The following is a 17,925-nucleotide window of genomic DNA, read 5'->3' on the forward strand; positions in this document are numbered from 1 at the left end:
CACGCAGGGCAGGAGGTGGAAAGTGGCGTGATCGCCACAGGACGGGACTCGGCACCGTTGGCCAGCGGTGTCCGGGCACGGGGGAGACGGAGAGCAGCAGTGGGGCTGCAGAGAGAGCAGCCGAGGGGCTGCAGATCGGGGGCGGAGAGGCTGAGAGAAAAGCCAGCAGCGGAGCTGCATCGGGAGCCAGCAGCAAGGCTACGTGAGCGAGGGCAGCAGAAGGGCTGCCGAGCGGGAGGTGGAGGAGACTCTGAGCGAGACGCCGTGCGGGCAAAGTTGTACGAACCACAATAAAGGACAACGGAGACAGACCCAGTGCAAGAGTCCTTTATTACACTGGTGTCAGAAGTGAAATGGCATGTCAAAACAGCTCAGAAGAAAGAATATCCCCGCACCATCGTCTGCTACATCTTCCGACGACGACGACCTTCCTCAGGCAGTGGAACTGCCTGCAATGGAGGAGGAAATCCGAGCGGGAACGAGTGGTGGTCCGGGAGTGCAAGATGTCGCCGCGTCGGTGGATCCGCCCGCGCCGGAGGATGCTGACCAACGATGGAGACAGATGGCGGCACAGCTGTAGACCTTGAAGACCGTATTGGCGCAACTGTGTGACCTCGTCGTGACGACGTCGGGGAGGCCCGGGGGTGATCGGCAGGCCGCGGCCTTGCCTGCGCTGCCAGCGCCCTCTGCCACGCGGCACGAAGACGCCATCTTGGGTGTGGCAGGGGAAGAACCGCGGGAAGCCGCCATCTTGCGCCCTCCGTGGCGGGAGGCCTCCATCTTTGACACGTTGCGGTGCGACGCCATCTTGAATATGCCACAAAACGCGTCGTCTGCGGAGGACGGCGGAGCGAGGAGTCGCAGCCGTCACTTGACAACTGTTAAAGAATTCTCCATTGGAGGCGATTGGAGTTCTTTCGCCTGCAGATTTTTAGCGGCGGTGCGCTCCGCCAGGTGGACTGACGCAGAGGCCCTGGAAGTTCTGCCAACTCTTCTCGACGACGAGTCGGTCCGATTCTTCCGTTCCATCAAGGCCGAGAAAAAGAAGACACTGAGAGGAGTTTTTGACGAGATGGCGGATGCGTACGAGCCACCGGATGATGCTCACCGCCGATTCGTTCAACGCCAGCGGGCACCCGAAGAGTCGCCGGTGGCATACAGGGGTGCTGTCTTGGAATTAGCCATGGCCGCATACCCTGAGACGGAGCCTGACCTACTGGCACCCCTGATTTTGGGCAAGATGCTTGAGCTGTCGAGAGATTTGGGGATCCCTATACCGGTGTGTGGCCATGAGAAGCTGACGTCCCGGGCAGCCGCAAAGTGTCTGGATGCCCAGTTTAATCTGCGCCGCTGGAACAAAGTGAAAGCGTGGACGGGGGTCCCATCGTCGAAGGAGGTGCCGTGGGTTGGGATCCCAAGAAGGCAGTGTACGTTCCTGACGGGGGAGGCCCGCAGGAGCTGACAGCCGCCTCTGTGCAGTGGCCGGCCCGCGATGGACCGGGGCCGCGATCTGCGCCGCCGATGCGGGAGCGTCGGGATGGGGGGAGTGCGGTGCGTCGTAATGACGTTGAGTGCTTCCGCTGCGGTCGCAAGGGCCATTATGCCAGGGACTGCTGGGCCCGTTTCCCGGGACCGCCCCAGCAGGAGGCCTCGACAGCAGATGTGCCGCGGAAGGACCCTCCTCGACAGGCAAGTCGGTGCGCACCAGACACCCGGCAAGGCTTGGCACCTCATTCATCACCATTGCTGCGCGATCCGGGTGTTGTTAATAATGGGAGGCCACCGACTGGGCCATGTCGCTCGGTAACGCAGTGGCGTAAATTGGCACGGCGGGTTGTCGCGGTTCGTCCACTGTGCCGGGTTCTATACAGGGGGTTGACGTGCGCATTTTAGTGGATTCCGGTGCGTCCGCGACCATTATATCTGATGTCATTTTCCATCTATTGGGCATCCCACCGGAGGCTGTGCGTCCGGTTTACGATTCCTTCGTTGCAGCGAACGGGGGAAGTATGGGCATTGTGGGCCAGGTGGACGCTAATATATCTATCGGGGGAGTGTCGGCCTCGGGAATTGTGTTCATCTCGAGGTCCCTTGCGGTTCCGTGTTTGTTGGGAACTGATTTTCTGGCCAAAATGCCCATTCTAATAAGAGTTAATCAAAATTGTATCGAATTACCGGGGGGTCGAAAAATTACATTTTTGCCGTCGCCCTGGGGGCGACCCGCTCCGGTCTACCAGGTGCAGGCGCTGTCCGAGGTATCTGTTGACATTCCACCTGGCTCACAGATGCTTATCCCTTTGCGATATCGGAAACCGGTGCCTGGTCGGGAGGGAGCAACTGGGGTTTTTTTATCGCCGTCCGCTACCATAACGGGCGGATCGGCGCTGGTCGGGGCGCAAACTATTATCCAGCCGGACCAGCATCCATTTTTGCAGGTGCTTAATGGGAGTACGGAAAATGTTTGCGTGCCGGCCGGAACAGTCGTGGCCCATGCCACTACGGCGTTTACGGCCCAGGACCATCTGGGCCGCCGGGATATGGTTGCCGATGTTTCGGGCCCTGCGGCCCCAGATGATCGCTGGATCGCCGAATTGTGCGGGGAAAATTCTTCCCTGTCCGGGGAACAGCGTTCCGCGCTTCGTGCGCTATTATTGAGTTATTCCGATGTGTTTAGCTCCGACGATTTGGACTTGGGACGCACCTCCCTGCTTTCTGATCATATTGACACGGGACGCTGCTCCCATTCGGTTGAACTCGCATCGGATGAGCCCGGCGGAGCGAGACCATGTTCGAGGAGCAGTGGATGACATGTTGGCTGCGGACATAATATCTCCGTCTAACAGCCCATGGGGCGCGCCTGTTGTCTTGGTTAAAAAGAAAGACGGGAAATTGCGATTTTGCGTCGATTTTCACAAATTAAACAAAGTGTCCGTGGCGGATGCGTACCCCCTGCCGCGTATGGATGATTCCCTCGATGCCTTGTCGGGGGCAAAGTTCTTTTTAACGCTCGATCTCTCTTCGAGATTCTGGCAGCTTCCCCTCGATGAGTCCTCGCGGGAAAAGACTGCTTTCCGTATGCCGCAGGGTCTATTTCAATTTAATTGTCTTCCGATGGGGTTGAATGCTGCCCCCGCCACATTTCAGAGGTTGATGGAACTGGTATTAACGGGGTTGCAGTGGGAGACATGTCTGATATATTTAGACGATATTATCGTCTTCAGCCGTACATTTGACGAACATTTACTGAGATTGGAGGCGGTGTTCGCCAGGATGCGCTCCGCCAATCTGAAATTTAAACCTAATAAATGTCACTTACTGCAACGGTCCATGCGCTATTTGGGGCATATAGTCAGTGCTGACGGGGTTGCCACGGATCCGGAAAAGACAGCGTGCGTCCGTGACTGGCCAACCCCGGCCACGGTGGGGGATGTACGTCGCTTTTTGGGGTTTGCCTGATATTATCGTAGGTTCGTTCCCAATTTCACAACGATTGCGAGGCCTCTGCACCTCCTTACGGGTAAAGGATGGAAATTCGATTGGGGACCGCCAGAGGAGGCGGCGTTTAAAGGCCTGCGCGATCGGTTGGCTATGGCGCCGACGTTGGACTATCCCGATTTTGATCGCCCCTTCATTCTGGACACGGACGCGAGTGACACAGGCATTGGGGCCGTGCTGTCACAGTCCAAAGGCGGTGTGGAACACGTGGTGGTGTACGGTAGCCGGGTTCTGTCCCCCGCCGAAACCCGCTACTGCGTCACTCGCCGGGAACTTTTGGCTATTGTCTATTTTCTCCGCCAATTTCGACCGTATCTCTACGGCCGTTCCTTTAATGTGCACACGGATCATGTGGCTTTGCAATATGCCCTGAAGGTAGACCAACCATCTGGCCAGCTGGCACGATGGTTGGACACATTGCAGGAGTTTTCCTTCCAAATTCAACATCGGAAGGGGGTGCGTCACGCGAATGCAGACGCGCTCTCTAGGTTGCCGCAGTGATCCCCTTGCGCGTGCGCGTCGGGGACGCATAGGTGTACGCCGATCCAGCAGCCCCCTCGGCCTATTGCATTGGCGGTCGAGGTGCCCGAGGCTCCAGTGTGGCTGGGACCGGCCGATGGGATTTTGAACCTTCCACGGGCTGTATGGATTCGTGAACAAATGCTGGACGACTTGTTGGGGACCCTGCGGAGTCGGGCTGCGAAGGGGGGGGGGACTGGTTTCCGGAGGGACGCCAGGGACCGCTCTCCGCGATGGACTGCTGATGTGGAGGGAGGGGTTACAGGAACGCTGGCATCTTGTTGTACCGGCGTCATTACGGTACGAATTGATTAGGACTCTGCATTGCGACACGCTGTTACACCTGGGGGTGCAGAAGACCGTATTGACGTTGCAGCGAGATTATTTTTGGCACGGCATGACGACGGATGTCATCGGGCACGTTTGCGCATGTCCCGAATGTTCCCGGCGGAAGCCGCCTAAACACCCATATGTGCCACCAATACAGTCTATTCAAGTGTCTCGAGTTAACGAGTTGGTGGCGTTGGATATTTTGGGACCCTTCCCGCCATCCGCTAAGGGTAATAAATACTTGCTAGTTGGGGTGGAGTACCTCTCCCGCTGGCCGATGGCCTGGCCCTTGCCCGACCAGTCGGCGGCGTCCATTACGGACGCCTTTCTATTCGGACATGTCATGGACAAGGGGGCGCCGGAGAGGCTGCTCACGGATCAGGGCCGAAATTTTTCTTCAAAGTTGTTGGGGGAGGTGTGCACGGCTCTGGGAACTAAAAAGATCTGGACATCTCCCTACCACCCGCAGACGGATGGCATCGTTGAACGGCTAAATCGGACTCTGTCCGCCATGCTGTGTCACACGGTTAATGAAAAGCAAGCGGACTGGGATTTGCATATCCCTGGGGTACTCTCGGAATACCAGATTACGCCTCATGCGTCCACAGGATATTCGCCGTTTTTTCTCATGTACCGTCGCGAAAACGTGCCGCCGATGGATGTGCAGTTGGGAAAAGGAGTGAGGGGACCTACTAAGCCTCTCCCTGATTACATTCAGGACGCCGTTCGCCGCGTCGCTGAGGCGCGGGAGGAGGCCCGCATGGCTACGGCCAAAACCCAGGCCCGGAACGAACGGTGCGCTCGACGCTCGAAGGGGAAGTGCCCCTGGAAGGTGGGGGACATGGCCTGGCTGCATTGCCAGCAGGTGCGGGCGGGGACCTCCCCTAAATTACATAAACCATGGCAAGGGCCTGTTAGGCTCATCGAGGTTCCCAACCCGCAGTCCGCACGCGTTCAGTTAAGATCTCGGCGCTGGTACGTCCATACGTCTCGCTTTAAACCATACGTGGCCCCTCGAACGGATGCGTCATCTCCTGATGTTGCCTTGCCGGTGTCTGTTGCTGCCGACGCACCCTTGCCTGTGCCTGTTGACCCTGCAAGAGCGCCTGTCGTGCCTTTTACAGACAAACCGGCCGTGACACTGCAGGAGACAGGGGACTCTGCTCTGGGTGGGCCTACCACGGCTGCGGAGACACCTGGCCCCGCCGCCCTTCCAACCACACCACAGACACGATTGCGGGACACCCCGGACTCTGGTCCTTCGGGGAAACGGGACCTTGGCGTTGGCGGGCCTCCAATAGTGACAGGCGGTTTTGATCCTGTCGCTCCTAAAACCCCATCGCGTTCTCGGTCTGCAGGGGGGCCGCCGCTCGTCCGGGACGGGCCGGCGACCCACACGCGGTCCAAGTCCCTTACTTTTTGTTGATTAATGTTGTTCTCGTTCTTGTTGTTATTGTTATATTCGTTGCATTCTCCGTTGTCCGTTCATGTCTGATGGGTGGTGGTCGCTTGCATTACTTGTTGTTTCAGCCGAGGACGGCTGGAATTTTCTCCACGGGGGAGGGTGGTGTAATTCGGGCGTAAACGGCCTCGCGGATATGACGTGACAGGGGGGAGGAGTTGGGTCACGTGGGGAGAAGGGAGAGCTCTTAAGGGCGGGAACTGGAAGAGACGGGAGAGAGTGTAAGAATAAAGACGGGAGGAGGCCACGCAGGGCAGGAGGTGGAAAGTGGCGTGATCGCCACAGGACGGGACTCGGCACCGTTGGCCAGCGGTGTCCGGGCACGTGGGAGACGGAGAGCAGCGGTGGGGCTGCAGAGAGAGCAGCCGAGGGGCTGCAGATCGGGGGCGGAGAGGCTGAGAGAAAAGCCAGCAGCGGAGCTGCATCGGGAGCCAGCAGCAAGGCTACGTGAGCGACGGCAGCAGAAGGGCTGCCGAGTGGGAGGTGGAGGAGACTCTGAGCGAGGCACCGTGCGGGCAAAGTTGTACGAACCCAAATAAAGGACAACGGAGACAGACACAGTGAAAGAGTCCTTTATTACATTTGCAAAAGGGACGGTTGGAATTGCCATCGCGAAAATGCCTTCGATTTTTGGAAACTCCATCTAAATGTGCTACGATGATTGGGGCGACGATTGTGACGATGTTGACGTTGATTGTGTCGATGATGCCGATGATGATAACAATGATGACGATGATTGTGCCGACGATGACGACGATGACGATGATTGTGCCGATGAGGACGATGATGTTAACGATAGTGACGATGATTGTGCCAATAAGGACGATGATGTTAACGATGATGACGACGATGTTGAGTGAGCAACGGGTGTGGTTATTAATTCATGTAAGTGTGATTAGTCGAACAGTGCATGTTCCGCCTGCGACGCTGAACTCGTGCCTTTGCGCTTGAAATTGCCTGTTTTCAAATAACTGGGAGAAAAGAGTAAATTGTTGACACCATCAAACGCCATGGTACGGACACCCTCCTTGGCCGGAGCTTTTACGATGGTGCGGGAAAATTGCGAGCTATTTATATAAATTGTTAATAAAAGGGGCATGAGTCAGTTGTTATTTAAAAAGGGAATACATTAGATCATACATTGGCTGCGCAGAATTCAGATTGGGTTGCATGCTTGGCAGCGAGCGATGGGAATGCGCTGCTGCAGAGTAATGAGGAACCGGGAGGGTTCCGGGATTCGTAATGTAGGCGTGCTTGGCAGCAGGCAAGGAAAATGCGCCGCTGCAGTGTGACGAGGAACCAGAATGGTTCTGGGATTTGTGATGTATGCGTGCTTAGCAGCGGACGTAGTAAATGCGCTACCGCAGTGTTACGAAGATCCGGAGTGGTTCTGGGATTTGTAATGTATTGATGATTTGACATCCGAGCAGGAAACGCGTCTCCATAAGCTGCTTTTGAAATTTTCATAACGTCTTTAGCTCAGGGAAATATGGTGTCGGTCGCGCGTCCCTGTTGAAACATCACCGGATTGCAGTGGGAGTCATGTTGATTTACCTGACGACGTCATTGTGTTTGTAAGAATTTTGAGGCAAAATTGCAATGGTTGTGAACTGAGTTGGCTGGTTACAGGACGCTAATTAGAAATTTTAAACCCAAATATGCCATTTTGTTGAGAACGCCTGTCAAGTATTGGGTCATGTTGTCAACGCGGCGGGAGTGCCACTGACCAGGTGAAAAACGAGTTAGGTACGCACGTGGCCAATGCCGAAAACAGTATCAGAAGTGCGTAGCTTCATGGAAATTGCATCATACTACCGTCGATTTGGCGATTATATGCTTCATGCAGTTGGTTAGACCATATTTGTTTGGGATATCGTGTTGCTGAAATTTTGTATTATGGTACCATTGTGCTTGAGGGTAAAACTTATTCGCGATGTGCGCGAGTGTTGATGCACTTGGGGGTAAAGGTAACCGCATTAACATGGGTAACGATTTTTCTGGCCGGGATTGCATAACGATGTTCATTGTACGCAAAGCATGTAACGGGTGTGCGCGGCGAGAGGCGCTGGCGCGACCATATCAGGTGCCGTTGCGAGCACCGGTGGGTTAACTGGGTAACACGAAGCAGAGGCAGGTGGTTAACGGGCGCCTGTACGGTACATAACCTCCACGGGAACCATGGCAAGTAGGAGACAGGGCCGGGTTACATTGTCTGATGGTGCCAGTGGGCACGTCACCGAAATTCCATCGGCCCTGGCAGGGTCCCGTCGAGTTGTGGAAATTTGTAGGGACCACAGTATGAGGATTCGGTGCAGTCGCCGATGGTGGCATGTTCACCCGTCGCGGTTAAAGAAATATGTCGTACCTTATAATGTGTCATCTCCCATCCCGGAACAGCCTGTATTGGATGTGTCCGAGCGTACTGTGCGGCGATGGGAGAACGCACCTCAGCAGTCTACCCCCCGTGTGTCTGCAGGATCGCCATTTTTCGTGACCGCGTTGGGGTCTCATCGGGGAATGGCCGGTGTAACGAAGATGGGCGCACGTTTCGGGCAGGATGCTGCCCCGCGCCCACGGACAGATATACCCTGCCCCCTGTTCAGTCGAGCCGGAGCAACGGGCCGGCTGCGGGAACCCGCTCAAGAAGGATCGTGTACATTTTGTTGGGATATTGTGTTTTACCGCGTGACGCATTGTGTTTAGCCGGGACGGCTAACTCTTTAAACATGGGGGGGGGGGGGGGGTGATGTAGGACTTGAGATAACACGCGCCACGCGTTTGGTTGCGATGCGAACATGCAGCGGACAGTGGGGGCAACCGGGGGCACGGACAGTAAGCGCGCCCATAAAGTTGTTGTTGCGCCAATTAAGGGGTGAGGTCATTAAGAGATGCCACAGGTGTTAAGAGTAACTGAGGACGCAGGCTGGTGATTGGTCGAGAGGGTAAGTGTCTGGGACTGGCGTCGGAGTGTCTACGAAAACAACATTACGTGACATCACATGAGGCTGGGGGCCATGGGGGCAAAGGGAGGAGTGGGGGATGACATAACTAATTGGGACTAATTGGTTCGGGGATAAAGGCAGAGCATAGCGGAGATACGGGAGTCATTGTTAGTGTTGGAGATGGTGTTGGAGCTGGAGTTGGAATTGGTGCCTGGGACAGAGACGGAGCAACAGGGAGTATAGATGCAGTAGCAGATAGATACGATAGGGGTAGACAAGAAAAGATAGAGTATGGTAGCAGCGGATAAGAGAACACAGTATCGGATAGCAGCGGAGTAAGGGATCTGGATAGAGAAGTCACGACGGAGTGAGACGACAGGGAGATAAAGAGCGATCGAGCTGGAGAGAGAGCGAGCGGAGCCAGCAGAGCGAGCGAACGGAGAGACATGGAGTGATGTTGATGGGGAGTTGTGGATTGAAGAGAACGGAGAGACATGGAGTAATGATGACGGAGGAGATGTGAACTATATGCTTTAATAAAAGAGACGAGAAAGACAAAGAAGCTGTCGCGTCAGTACAATTCCTACATAAGTAAGGCCAAAAAAGTTTAACAAAATAAACTATCGCGAGCAGCTCCCGACAGGTGACACAATAACGGGTTTCTGCCGGCGAAAGTACCCGACTATCATATGCAACAACACGCTCGACGCCCCCCTTCACCTGCGACAGGACAGCCCCGATACCCGTGTCACTGGCATCCGTGTCGAGGATGAAGGGGGACGAAAAATCAGGGTAGTCAAGAGTAGGCGCGTCAGACAAGCTAGCACGCAAGGCATTGAATGCAGCCTCCTCCTCCGAACCCCAGTGGAACCTCTGCTTTTTGTCCGTAAGCGCATGCAACAACTTAGTAATGGACGTAAACCCAGGAATGAACCGCCGGTAATAAGAGGTGAAGCCAACGAAGCTCCGAACATCCCCTATACTCGCAGGGACCGGCCAATCGTGAACACACACTGTTTTTGCCGGATTAGTCAAAATAACATCAGTATCGCACGGAAGTCTGTAAAAGGTGAAAAAATTTTGGTTTAAATTTGAGATTAGTGGAATGCATGCGCTCAAAAGCAGCGCGCAGTCAGAGGAGGTGGTCATCAAATGACCGACGGAACATGATGACGTCGTCCAGATAAATGAGACAAGTGTCCCATTGGAGACCAGCCAGGACAAGTTCCATGAGTCTTTGGAACGTGGCAGGAGCGGCATTCAATCCCATGGGCAAACAGTTAAATTCAAAAAGACCCTGCAGGGTACGGAACGCGGTCTTCTGCCTCGAAGACTCATCGAGGGGCAATTGCCAAAAGCAGGACGAGAGGTCCAGGGTAAAGAAGAACCGCGCTCCAGACAAAGCATCCAAGGAATCATCCATCCGAGGCAAAGGATACGCGTCCGCCACAGAGACCTTATTAAGGCGGCGAAAATCCACGCAAAACCGGAGGTTGCCATCCTTTTTTTTAACCAAAACTACTGGGGTGCCCCATGGGCTCGTGGATGGCGAAATTATATCAGGGGCCAACATGTCATCCACGGCATGCCGCACGCTCTCTTTTTCTGATGGCCCCATACGACATGGGTTCAACCGAATGGGGCTAGCATCACCTGTCTCAATATGATGGGACAAGAAGGACGTCCGACCCAAGTCGACGTCGTCCTTGCTGAACACATCGGAAAATTCGTACAATAACACTCGCAACCCCTCGCGCTGAGCCGGAGACAGAGACGCATTCTCGCCACACAATGCGGCGATCTATCGATCGTCCGACAGACATTTATCACTGACAGTGTAGACAGCCTGTACTGGCGTATGTTCCGCACGATCAGTAAATGCGGTGGTAGCGTGAGTGAGAACAGTACCCGTGGGCACGATAACATCGCCAGGGCCCCCATTCAAAACCTGCAGAAACAGGGCCTGACCCGTTCTGAGAATGGTTTGAGCACAAACCAATGTCAACCCTCGCGTAACAGTTTTCGAAGGCGTCAATAAAATCCTATTCACCCCGACGTCGCAAGAGATTTTTTTTGCGATAACGGAGCGGAATCGACATTTGGGAACCCGATGGAACCGTAACAGTGGCATCAACCAAAGCCTGAACTGTATCCACAATTTACGACCCGACGGCAATTCCAGACATCCCTGATCCACAAGAATCTTAAGCGGCATTCTCGACGAAAAGTCAGTGCCTAGCAAGCACGGCATGGCAAACGTACGCGAAATCAGCACGGGTCCCTTCTTCTTCTTTAGTGCTGCCTAACGGCGTGTGCGACTTCACGATGATATTGGTCCCGGTCTAGCACGGCGTGTATAGTTTGTGCTGTTGTTAATTGTAGCCATGTTTTGATGTTACTGAGCCATGTCGTTTTTGGCCGTCCTGGTCGTTTTTTCTCTTCGATTTTTCCTTCCAGGATTTGCTTTAATAGCTGGTATTTGTGGTCGTTTCGGGCAATGTGGCCTAGGTAGTAACACTTCCTGCTAATGATGGTCTTCAGCAGTTGCCTGTCAGTGCCCATATCTTGCAGAACTTGTGTATTGGTGGTTTTGGCTGTCCATGGGATTTTCAGCATTCTTCGATACAGCCACATCTCGAAAGCTTCGAGCCTTTTTGTTGCTGTTGTCGTCAGTGTCCACGTCTCTACTCCGTACAGCAAAATTGACCAGATGTAGCATTTCAGTGTGCGCAGTTTCAGTGATGTACTCAAGTTGCGGTCTGCAAGGAGTGTTTTCCATTTAATAAATGCTTGCCTTGCTTGTTCAATTCTGCTCTTGATTTCGACTTCATGGTTCAACTGATCGTCAATGATTACACCAAGGTATTTAAATCGATGTACTTGTTCAAATTTTTCACTGCCAAGCTTGATTGTTATTTCGCTTGTAGTTCGGCTGACCTTCATAACCTTTGTTTTCTTTTTATTAATTCGTAAGCCCCATATTTGACTCTCTGTGGCAACCTCGTCCAAGATTTGTTGTAGGTCTTGTTCCGAATCGGCCAGCAGTGCAGTGTCGTCGGCATACCTGATGTTGTTGATGTATTGTCCATTGACTTTAATACCAATGTTTTTATCTGCTAGTGTTCGATCAAAAATCTGCTCCGAGTAGATGTTGAAAAGACTGGGTGAAAGTGGGCAACCTTGTCGTACACCTTTTTGTATTGGTGTTGGGTCTGTCAATTCGTTGTCATATCGGAGTTGGGCTGTTTGCTTCCAATAAAGAGCAATGATGAAGTTGATATCGTTTTTATCTAGTCCCAGTTGTTTTAATAGAGCTGCTAGTCGGTCGTGGTCGACTGAGTCAAAGACTTTCTCGTAATCTATGAAGCAGATGTACACTTCTTTCTGATGTTCGTAGCATCAGCTGTAGTAGTATCTGTAGACAGAAGATTGCTTCTCTTGTGCCTAGTCCTTTGCAGAAGCCAAAACTGTGTGTTCTTCAATGAATTTTCGCATGTGGAGCGTATGCGCTGTTGGATCACCTTCAGGAAGACTTTCAGCACGTGGCTCATCAAGCTTATCAGTCTGTAGTCCTCGCATTTCCGGCTTGTTGCTTTCTTTGGTATGGCCACAAAGATGGATTGTAGCCAGTCGGATGGAATTTTATTGCCATTGTATATTTGATTGTACCAATTAGTCAATTGTCGTATGTTGTTACTGTCTAATAGTTTGGGCAATTCTACATAGATTGTGTCGGGCCCGCACGCTTTGCCTGACTTAACTGTTTTGATTGCATGTTCTACTTCTGATGTTAAAATATGTAGAGCGTCTTTCGACATCTGTTGGTCTTTTTCTGCAGGTGTTCTCGCGGCGCCATAGAGCTTGTGTATATAGTTTGTCCAGGTGTCCATTTTTTCTTGTTTATTTAGGATTGGTTGGTTGTTGTCCGCATACAAGGTAGCTGTTGGGGCTGGTCTGTAGATGTTACCAGCTTCTTTGAGCTTCTTGTGCAGAGTAAAATTGTCATGTTTTTTTAATTAGTTCTTCAATCTCGGCGCATTGTTCTTCCATCCACTTTTCTTTTGCCTGTCGGATTGCTTCTCTGATCTTCTGTTGCATTTGTTTGTACTTCTCCAAGTTGTTATTTTTGTACATTCTTCGTTTGCTCGTTAGATCGAGAATACAATGTGTCATCCATCGTTGTTTCTTATTCGGTGGCTGATGTCCCAGCATGACTTCTGTTGTTTCTGTGATGCATTGTTTGAACGAGCGCCAGTACTCCTGAACATCTGCTGTTTCTGTTGTTATTGAGCGGATGCTATCGTTGAGATGTTGCTGTACTTGTCTTTTATCGGCGCTGCTCTTCAGTTTCTCCAGGTCTGCTCGTCTAGTCTTTGTACATTGTATTGATCGCAATTTGAGTCTTATTGTAGCTGTTACTGGGTTATGATCTGACGATATATCGGCTCCAGGGTAGGTTTTTGCACGGGTCCCGACGCGCGAATATCCCCAATGGCGATGCACACGTCAACCTGGCCAATGATGCCCATACTACCCCCGTTAGCAGCAACACGCATATCATACAACGGCCGAACACGCGATGCAGGGATCGACAACAACTGAAAAATAACATCTGAAATTATCGTGGCAGATGCCCCCGTATCAACCAAAACGCGGACATCAACCCCCTGAACAGTAGCCGCCACCGTCGACGATCCTACCGCTGTGGCAACCACCCGTCAAGCCAATTTTTTCCACTGCGTCTATGAAACCGGCCAGCCCTTAGCAATGGTACGCGAACACGAACAATTTAACGAACCACCCTGATGCGATGCACCCGTCTCGGTGGCATGAGATGAATGAGATGACAAACATGCCCGGGTGCCCGATGTGTTCCAACTGGCCTGTATGGAGGGACATGAAGGCGGACGGTCGGCTGCAGGAGACGCGGACGGCGATCCGGACGGCGACGCAGGACGAGCACAGCTCTCCCTGGAGTAATGGCCCACACGGCCACATCTGTAACATGTGACGGGAGGCCGCTGGTGGAGCAAATCGTCATCCTGTCGCGGTCAGTAGGTGTTTTGGCATGTCGACCATCTTTAGGGCACCGATTCCAGCGAGGAACAGCCACTGCAACGTCGCCCGTCAATGGCGCCTCCTCGGGAATGACGACCACTTTCGACGGAGACCAGCCGATGGGCTGGTCTCCAGCTGGATCCCCCGTCCACGCGCTATCTGCGCCCAGCGGTTCAAATTTTCACGTGCGTTGAGGCAACGCGTGGCCCATAAAGATGTCTTCATTTCGTGGCCACACGTGGAAAGGACGACATCCATCTCCCTAGCCAACGCCAACAAGCGTTTCATCACCAGCGGATCTAGAAATTCCTGTGTTACGTCGGGGTATGCGTCAACTGCCAAGGGGCGACTCTGAGCTCCCACGCCTACGGTGCTGACATTTTCTTGTTCTGGCGGCTTATAGACCTCCGCCATTTCCTGAAAGGTTTGTGTTAGCCGACTCTGTGTTCCAGTACATTAAATTTCCAAAAAAAATTCTAAGTTTGTTTTATCAAACGGCCTATTTCTCTCTCTAAAATTTACCAGGCTCTCATAGGTCCATTTACTCTTTCTCTCCCCCGGCCGCTTCGGGGTGGATTTCCACACATCTCTCTGTGCGTCTCTGTTTGTCAAGTTTCACACTTAACTTCTAATTTTAGCAATCGTTGGAGATCGTAATCAACCAGGTTATGCGTTAACTGTGTGTTAGCCGACTCTCTGTGTTGCATTACATTACATTTCCAAAATATTTGGTAAATTTTGTTTTCTCAAACTACTTCTCTCTCTAAAATTTACCAGACTCTCATAGAGCCATTCGATCTTCTTTCCCTCGGTCGCTTCAGGGTGGATTCGTGACATGCTAATTTCTCTGCTCCAGCAGCTACCCCAGCAGACCCACCTCTCTCTCTGCCCCCCCCCTCTCTCTCTCTATTTAAGGCCTCGACACAGAGGCATTGGGTCTCTGTGTGTCTATATTGTGTCTCTTTCTGTGTGTCTGTCTTGTCTCTCTCTGCTTGTGTGTATGTCTGTCTCTGTGTCTGTGTTTTGTCTATAAAATTTAGTTCTACCTGATGACTGTTGCTTGTGTCGCAATCGAAACGTCATACTCTATTATTTAATTTATTTTCATTCTACGTAACTTTACTGAAAGAACCAAAGGGTGCATCGTTGGTATGTTGGCCACACCGTTGTCCGCCACCTGCATCGGGCTACGTGGCCGCCGGGGCTTCGGCAGCCCCAGGACATCGTGGCTTTGGTGCCGTCCCCTAGGTGGGAGGTCGAGCTCCTGCCGGGGGGAGTCTTCACCGTGTCAGTGTGTAGGGCACGGAGGGAAGCTTCGCGTCTGTAGCTAAGCAAGCCGTGCCGTGGCTGCACTTTCTTCCTCGTCGCGGGCCTGGCCGGAACTCAGCTGCTGCACTGCGCGAACGTTGCAGAGGGCGTGGGCAGTGCGGGGGACCCGATCGCGGTGGCCCCCTTCTCCCACATGGCTCCTGCCCCTCACCGTCCCCCCTTTGTCGTCCCAATGCAACGATGCCTTATTACTTTTCATCCCCCCAGATTTATGTCGTCCCCAACTAGGACCAGACTTATCGCAACCCCTCCTTACTGCATTAAAACTACACCAACACTTACAATAACCCAATTCTTCATTTTATATTATATTATTATCATGTTATGTACAATTTATAATTGCTGTAAAGCGCTTCGTAAAGGCTCTATTTAAATCTAATTAAGATAAGATGTTAATTATTTTGGTTCCTGGACATTGCTGGTATGTTGGGTGATTAAACGCTCTCAGAATCATCAAACCTGCAGTGTGGAGGTTTCTCTGGAGCCGCCCAGTTAAAACCAACCACTTTTATATATTCATTCCGGTTTTAACAGTGCCAAGGTTTTGGCACTTACCGCACTGAATAGGTGCTCGCCAACACACACAAACACTCAGTCTCTTACACTATGAGATCTCTTTTACCAGTGGCAAAATATGATAGTAGGTTTTTACCCTTTTAACTGGTACAAAACTGACACCTTTATTCAAGGCATCATGTTTGCAATGACCACAACACAAGTAGTCAAAAAAGCAAACAAAAAGAAGCAACTCTGATAAGGATGATAATATGCACTGTCCTTGAAGTTGATTGGCCCACACCCGAGACGGCTTTCTTTAGAGCCTAGTCCCCATTGGTGTAGGGCCAGATGACACCAGAAGGCGTACAACTCAAACACAGTGCAATATCAGAGTATTGAGAGCTCGGGGTAAGCATTTACACTATGAGATCTCTTTTACCAGTGGCAAAATATGATAGTAGGTTTTTACCCTTTTAACTGGTACAAAACTGACACCTTTATTCAAGGCATCATGTTTGCAATGACCACAACACAAGTAGTCAAAAAAGCAAACAAAAAGAAAATGCTTACCCCGAGCTCTCAATACTCTGATATTGCACTGTGTTTGAGTTGTACGCCTTCTGGTGTCATCTGGCCCTACACCAATGGGGACTAGGCTCTAAAGAAAGCCGTCTCGGGTGTGGGCCAATCAACTTCAAGGACAGTGCATATTATCATCCTTATCAGAGTTGCTTCTTTTTGTTTGCTTTTTTGACTACTTGTGTTGTGGTCATTGCAAACATGATGCCTTGAATAAAGGTGTCAGTTTTGTACCAGTTAAAAGGGTAAAAACCTACTATCATATTTTGCCACTGGTAAAAGAGATCTCATAGTGTAAATGCTTACCCCGAGCTCTCAATACTCTGATATTGCACTGTGTTTGAGTTGTACGCCTTCTGGTGTCATCTGGCCCTACACCAATGGGGACTAGGCTCTAAAGAAAGCCGTCTCGGGTGTGGGCCAATCAACTTCAAGGACAGTGCATATTATCATCCTTATCAGAGTTGCTTCTTTTTGTTTGCTTTTTTGACTACTTGTGTTGTGGTCATTGCAAACATGATGCCTTGAATAAAGGTGTCAGTTTTGTACCAGTTAAAAGGGTAAAAACCTACTATCATATTTTGCCACTGGTAAAAGAGATCTCATAGTGTAAATGCTTACCCCGAGCTCTCAATACTCTGATATTGCACTGTGTTTGAGTTGTACGCCTTCTGGTGTCATCTGGCCCTACACCAATGGGGACTAGGCTCTAAAGAAAGCCGTCTCGGGTGTGGGCCAATCAACTTCAAGGACAGTGCATATTATCATCCTTATCAGAGTTGCTTCTTTTTGTTTGCTTTTTTGACTACTTGTGTTGTGGTCATTGCAAACATGATGCCTTGAATAAAGGTGTCAGTTTTGTACCAGTTAAAAGGGTAAAAACCTACTATCACTCAGTCTCTTTTCACGTAATCTGCAGTGCTCTTCATTGTTTTAGTTGTCGTTCCACTACACTGATCACCAGTGCAGTGATGCAAATTTAATTTGTATTGATAGTTAGGGAAACATATCTAAATTCTGGTTTGTGTACAACATGTAATTTATTAAGGCTAATTTGTGCTCATTCGCTATCGACGCGTGTGTGATTATGAGTTCAACACAGAAGTGATACACACTGAGGCGCACATACACATTCATTAACACAGATATATATTAACACGTATATCTCTCCATTCCCTCAGCTTTGAAGGCAACGTCCCCAATCGTCAGTAATTGTTGCAAATCTTCACGTGGTTCCACAGACCAATATGGGGGAGAGGACTTGCCGCATTGAACGTACAGGGCTATTCACAGGGTTGGACTAATTTCGATGATTGTTTTTGTAATGTGTAAGTTATGTAAGTTGAACTTCTTTCCGACTGTACATAGCCAACCGCGCTTCCCCCGGTTGGCGCGGGGGAAGGACAACAAATTATACACAAAAATCAGTTCTAGAAAAATTAGTTTTAAATCTAAAATTTGCCACTGCATCTCGTTATTGGCACCGCATTTCCAACTGCGTAACGCAATTTATTTTATATATGTGATCAGTTTACCATAGTGCTCGAAATTCGAGTCAGCACCGTTTGCTTTTGCCAGTTTTGTTTCATCTGGCGTCCTCGATTACGGTTCCCAGATATTAGTTCTGAGTATATATAGGACTAATTTTGGCAGCTAGCACTTCTACATTCAAATGTAATGACTGGTCCACTTCAGCCAGGCATGGATCAGGTG

The sequence above is a fragment of the Lampetra planeri genome, chromosome 43 (genome assembly GCF_965212315.1).
Source record: "Lampetra planeri chromosome 43, kcLamPlan1.2.h2, whole genome shotgun sequence".
Taxonomy (NCBI): Eukaryota; Metazoa; Chordata; class Hyperoartia; order Petromyzontiformes; family Petromyzontidae; genus Lampetra; species Lampetra planeri.